The sequence below is a fragment of the Canis lupus genome, chromosome 3, assembly GCF_011100685.1.
Source record: "Canis lupus familiaris isolate Mischka breed German Shepherd chromosome 3, alternate assembly UU_Cfam_GSD_1.0, whole genome shotgun sequence".
Taxonomy (NCBI): Eukaryota; Metazoa; Chordata; class Mammalia; order Carnivora; family Canidae; genus Canis; species Canis lupus.
Genome location: NC_049224.1, coordinates 67,412,651 through 67,419,429, shown reverse-complemented (window position 1 = coordinate 67,419,429; position 6,779 = coordinate 67,412,651). Strand labels below are relative to the sequence as shown.

Below are 6,779 nucleotides of genomic sequence, written 5' to 3'. Positions count from 1 at the left end.
TTCTTTTTTAATGATGGAAGAGAAATAAATATGTTTAAAAGCTGATACAAAGTATCTGTGAAAAAGAGAAGATGAGGGAAGGAATGGGTGTAACAGAAAGGTCCCCAAGAAAGCTGGAAAGGCTGCATAAGACTTCCAAGAGGGAATAAATGGTAAGGCTGCATGCCAGTTTACAGGTTTCATGATGGGAAATGAGGAGAGGTCTCTGGTCATCACTTTTGTATGTTCTGAGCATTAGAGTACAGGTAGAGGTTGAGGTTTGAAAAAAGAGGAGAATATTTGGAATGACTCCAGGATAACAGATGAGAAATCTGAAAAGCAAAGCAGCATGTAGTAGCTGGGCAGCACTGAGGTATCTGTTGAGAGATCCATTTGTATTCATCTATAGTGGCCTTGATCTGCAGGCTGGAATGGATTTGACCTTGAGAGAATTTCAGGTGCCGTGTTAGGGAACAGAAAGAGCAGATGACTGGAATCCTGCAGGATCCATTTGTGATATGTGTGTGACAAAAAGTAGAGCAATGACATTAAAGTTCAAGGAGTTGATGTGATGAGCTGTGGAAAAATGTGAACAGGGATGAGAGGAAAGACAAGAGCAGCAGAGTGTAGGACAAAGAAGAGGGTAGATGAGTTGGAGAACCAGAAAGTTGAGAGCAAGCAAGTGACAGAATTGGAAGGAGAGGAAAGTTGTGGTCAGAGAGTGGGAGGTGTGAATTTTATGACTTCTGAGGTGGAGCAGTTCCAGAAACTGACCAAGTCCAGGGTGTAGCCACAAGAGTGGGTGAGTGAAGTGGCTTGGAGGGGAAGCCACCAGAGGTGAGAAACACCAGGGACAGAGAGAACAGCATTGAGCAGCTTACACGTGTGAACACAGAAGACCTCCAGGGTAGTAGCCATGCTTGGAAAGTGGAGGGATGAGGAGACAGTCGCCATCTTGGCAAAGAGTGAGGGGATGTGTCCAGGAAGTGAGCTGATCAGTTATGTGAAAGGGCCAAATAGGGGACCAGTGAAACAGAAGATGCATCAAGGGACCCAAAATTGTGCTTACAAATGCCTAGTCCAGCCCATACGGTAGAGTGGAATGTATAACCCTAGACGCTGTGAGGAGCCACATTTGGGAAAAAAGTTAGTGAAGACATAGGAAAATGTGATCCACAGGTGAATGCATAGGCTTCCATTGATCAGGCTCAGGCCAGAGGAAATATTCTGATTCACCTGCATCACCAACCATAGTCTTTCACTGGTCTGCAGAGTGTGTCAACTTTAGGAGCCAGTTTATAATCTGAATTCAACTTTGACAGCTGGACTAACTGGACAGACATGGGCAGATTCTGTAGCTTATGTGTGAAATTATTGGAATCCAGTTACCTGGTAAACAATACTGGGAATTCAAACAAGAAAGGCATCAAGAGAGACATAACAGAGGCCTGGAGAAGACAGGGATGTTGCTGGAGAGGATGGAGTTGATCTAAGCCTTGAGAGACATCCAGGCTGTGTACGGATGAGGGAAAAGGAGGGATTCTAGGCAGAGAAAATGCTACAACCATTTGTGGCCAAGCAAAAGTTACCAGTTAATAAAAGTACTTTTTAGAGGACTTGGAGGAGGTCTCAGACATTCTACTTGGCTTAGAGTCTTACGAAACCTATAGAAACTTCAAGGTCAAACTGAGAGCTTTGAGGACTCATCTCTAGGAATACAGACTTATATTTTAAGGAAAAGGAAATCATGGTGGTTTTAGAGCAGATGTGCAAAGGGATCAGAGCTATGCTTCTGGAAGATCAGCCTGGCAGAAGTGGGTGAGAAGGGCACAGCAAAAGAATTGCCACAAGGAGACCATTTCTAAGGCCACTGTGGTTACCCAAGAGATGCTTAAATGGGGAAGGGAGTAGTGGAAATGGGGAGAGAAGGCAGGATAGATTTTTTTTACAGTAGTAGACACAACAGGACTTGAAAGCCAAAATAAAGACGAGCAATTGTCACAAAGCATGCTTTCTGCAATACTGGTCAAGAACTATTGAGCATTATTCAGAGGCTCTAAGAGATTCAACACAAAGATCTCTGCCTCCAACTAAAACCATGTCAGCTGTTTACATCTTGAAAGAAGAAAATCAGACACCAAAAAGGAAAATTAACCTTTCTCTCCCAGAAGCCAGAAACAGCATCCAAATGTGGCAGAGAATGAAACCGCCAGCCATGTGTTTAAAAGAAACATGATATCATTGGCTAACAGAGACAAGACCCAACCAGGAAACAGACTCCAGTATTAAAATTCTAGCACACAGGACTCTTGGAAAACAAAAAATAGACACAGTGGGATAGAAAACCTCTATCTCAACGTATGAGGCCCGGAGAGACATGATCTATTGAGCTACAGCAGAGAAGGCAGCTGGGAGAGAGGTGATCAAAACTGGAAACATTACCAGAGGAAAGGTTATTGGCCACCAACGAACAATGACACGAGAGAGATTCAATATTGCTACTTCAGATAGAAGCAGGGAAAACAAGAATATGATCCGCCAGAGAGTATCATTTTCTCCAAGTGAGGCCAGGCTCCTGGAAACCCCTCACAGGTGTTGCCACACCCTTGTCTCTATGCTCTGCCCTGCCAGGAAGCTCTGTGCCACTCTGAGCAAGTGACAGAAACTCCCCATGAACCTCAGATTCCTCATCTACAAGATGAGGCTGGTCATTTCCATTTCACCGGACAGAAAATAAAGTCACATAAAACCTGTGGGTGATTAATGGGCTTAACCAAATTGACTTTGCCTTTTGAGTCCTCTCTTTTTTTTTCTGATGAGTGTGGCTAAAGGCTTATTGATTTTGTTTCTCTTTTCAAAGAACCAGCTCCTGATTTCACTGATCCTTTCTGTTGTTTTCTTAGTCACTAAGTATTTCATTGATTTCTTCTCTAATCTTGGTTATTTCCTTTCTTCTACAGGCTTTTGTCTTTGTTTGTTCCTCACTTTCTGGCTCCTTTATGTGTAAAGTTAGGTTTATATGAGATTTTTCTTGTTTCTTAAAGTAGGCCTGTTTGTTACAAACTTGTCTCAGAGATGGCTTTTGCTGCATGCCAAAGATTTTAGATTGTTGTGTTTTCAATTTTATTTGTTCCTATGAAATTATGTTTTCCTCTTCGATTTCTTGGTTGACCCATTCATTGTTTAGTAGTGTGTTATTTAACCTCCATGTACTTGTATTCTTTCCAGATTTTTTTCTTGCAATCGAGTTCTAGTTTCATACAATCATGGTCAGAAAAGATGTATGATATGATTTCAGTTCTCCTGAATTTATTAAGACTTGTATTGTGTCCTGCCATATGATCTATCCTGAAGAACATTCTATATGCACTTGAAAAGAATGTATGATGCTGTTTTGGGATGGAATGTTCTGACTGTATCTGTTAAGTCCAACTGGTCTAATCTGCTACTGCTTCCTTGTTCACTTTCTGTCTGGATGATTTGTCCATTGATGTAAGTGGGGAGTTTAAGTGCCCTACAATTATTGTATTACTGCCATTTTCTTCCTTTATATCTGTCAATAGTTGCTTTATGTATTTAGATGCCCCTATGTTGGGTGCGTAGATATTTACAATCGATATATCTTCTTTTTGGATTGTTCCCTTTATCATTAGGCAATGATCTTCTTTGTCTCTTAAAATAGTCTTTGTTTTAAAGTCTATTTGTCTGATATGAGTATTGCTACCCTGGCTTTCTTTTCACTTCCACTTGCATGCTGTTTTTCCATATTTTCGCTTTTGGTCCACATGTGTTTCTAGGTCTGCAGTGAATCTCTTAAATCAACTTAATATATACTGTTATACTCATGTTATATATGAATCTAATGGTAACTACAAATCAAAAATCTATAATAGATACACACAAAAAAAGAGAAAAGAAACCAAACATAACAATAAAGAAAGCTGTCAAGCCACCAAAGAAGAGAGCAACAGAAGACAGGAACAGAGGAACTACAAAAGCAACCAGAAAATAAGTAAGAAAATGGCAAAAGCACATATCTGCCAATAATTACTTTAAATGTTGATGGACTAAATACTCCAATCAAAAGACATAGGGTGACTGAATGGATAAAAAACAAGACCCAGTTATATGCTACCTAAAAACAATTGGAATGAGAGTGACTCTTATTTGATATTTCTGACATTACAACTCTCAAATGACCCTTGAAGTGGCCTTTTTTCTGGGAAGGACCACCTGTATGGGCCATAATGGGTCATAGGAATGCAGAGTAGAGGAGCCTGAGGGAAGAAAGCACTCCAGAAGCCTCTGGTAAGGGTTTAACCCACTGCCACAAATTGCCCCTCCTCTGGACAGGTGTAAATTTCTTGAAGGCCAGAAACTTCTTTTTCTTTACATCTCAAACATCATCAAGAACAATGTCAAGCACAAAACAGACACTGAATGAATGGATGTGTAACTAGTTGTTACAGTAAACTCCACTGAGTTAGGAGTCCCATGTATATCCTCAGCATCCAGAAGAATGCCTAACCCAGAGTAGAGACCCTCAGTGAGTATTCCTTAGACAAATAAATGAGCAAATAAATATCTGAAAAGCATGGTTAGAATAGACACAACACTTTAGGGCCCAAATTTAGAGATATATATTCACATGATTTCTGTGTAATAGGCAAGCCTACCCTATATGCACCAAAACACGTGCACATTCGCACATAACCACCGTCCCCAGGCATTAAGGTCAATGACATCTTAATCTACTAGCTTTATTTTATCACTATTTGAATGGCAGTGAATTGGAAATAGTGATGTTCCAGAGAATCAAATAATCAATGAAGAATAAGCACTTTTCTACATAGCAGACACCATGCTAAGCACTGCACAGGTATGCTACCATGGAAAACTTACAATGGTCTTGTGAAGTCTTCACAATTTTTATTCCTATTTTACACATGAAGAAGCTGAGACTCAGAGGGGTTAAGTAATTTGTCTGGAGTCACACAGCCCAACACTGACCTGTATTCTATAATACCTCTTTATATGGGATTAGAATACTACTTGACTTTTTCACAACAGGTTTGCCGCCAGAATACAGGTGTTGTGAAAACCACTGCTAACCCTAAACCAATATGGGAAAAGAAAAATCTCACATCAACATCATCATCATTGGACACGTAGATTTGGGTAAGGCTACCACTACTGTCCATCTGATCTACAAATGTGGTGGGATCAACAAAAGAACTATCGAAAAATCTGAGAAGGAGGCTGCTGAGAAGGAGGCTCCTTCAAGTATGCCTGGGTCTTGGATAAACTGAAAGTTGAACGTGAATGTGGTATCACCATTGATATATCCCTGTGGAAATTAGAGACCAGCAAGTATTATGTGACCATCACTGATGCCCCAGGACACAGAAACTTTATCAAAAATGTGATTACAGGAACATCTCAGGCTGACTGTGCCGTCCTGATTGTTACTGCTGGTGATTGTGAATTTGAAGCAGGTATCTCCAAGAATGGGCAGATCCGTGAGCATGCCCTTCTGGCTTACCCACTGGATATAAAACAACTAATTGTTGGTGTTAACAAAATGGATTCCACTGAACCACCCTACAGCCAGAAGAGATACGAGGAAACCGTTAAGGAAGTCAGCACCTACATGAAGAAAATTGGCTACAAGCCCGAAACAATAGCATTTGTGCCAATTTCTGGTTGGAATGGTGACAACATGCTGGAGCCAAGTGCTAACATGCCTTGGTTCAAGGGATGGAAAGTCACCCGTAAAGATGGGAATGCCAGTGGAACCACAGTGCTTGAGGCTCTGGATAGCAGTCTGCTACCAACTAGTCCAACTGATGAGCCCTTGTGTCTGCCTCTCCAGGACATCTACAGAATTGGTGGTATTGGTACCACCAGTGGGCCGAGTGGAGACTGGTGTTCTTAAGCCTGGCATGGTGGTCACCTTTCCTCTGGTCAATGTTACAACAGAAGTAAAGTCTGTTGTAATGCATCATGAAGCTTTGAGTGAGGCTCTTCCTGGGGACAATGTGAGCTTCAATGTCAAGAACGTTTATCTGTCAGAGATGTTCATCGTGGCATTGCGGCTGGTGACAGCAAAAATGACCCACCAGTGGAAGCAGCTGGCTTCATGTCTCAGGTGATTATCCTGAACCATCCAGGCCAAATCAGTGCTAGATATGCACCTGTGCTGGGTTGTCACACAGCTCACATTGCTTGCAAGTTTGCTGAGCTGAAGGAGAAGATAGATCATCGGTCTGGAAAAAAACTGGAAGATGGTCCCAAGTTCTTAAAATCTGGGGATGCTGCCGTTGTTGATATGGTTCCTGGCAAACCTATGTGTGTTGAGAGCTTCTCTGACTATCCTCCTCTGGGCTGTTTCGCTGTTCGTGACATGAGACAGACGGTTGCTGTGGGTGTCATCAAAGCAGTGGACAAGAAGGCAGCTGGAGCTGGCAAAGTCACCCAGTCTGCCCAGAAAGCTCAGAAGGCTAAATGAATATTATCCCCAATACCTGCTACCCCAGTCTTAATCAGTGGTGGAAGAAAGGTCTCAGAACTGTTTGTGTCGATTGGCCATTTAAGTTTAATAGTAAACAACTGGTTAATGATAACAATGCATCATAAAACCTTCAGAAGGAAAGGAGAATGTTTTCATGGACCATTTTTTGTGTGTGTGCATGTGTGGTAGTTTTAAGTTATTCGTTGCTTTTTTAATGGAAACAACTTGACCAAAAATCTGTCACAGCATTTTGAGACCCATTAAAACAAAAGTTTAATGAGAAAAAAAA

At 41.4% G+C, this 6,779-nt stretch overlaps 1 pseudogene; it reads left to right on the top strand.

Annotated features, from left to right (window-relative positions):
- The first annotated feature begins 5,102 nt into the window (after positions 1–5,102).
- Positions 5,103–6,487, top strand: LOC102157217 (annotated as a pseudogene).
- The last annotated feature ends 292 nt before the right edge of the window (positions 6,488–6,779 follow it).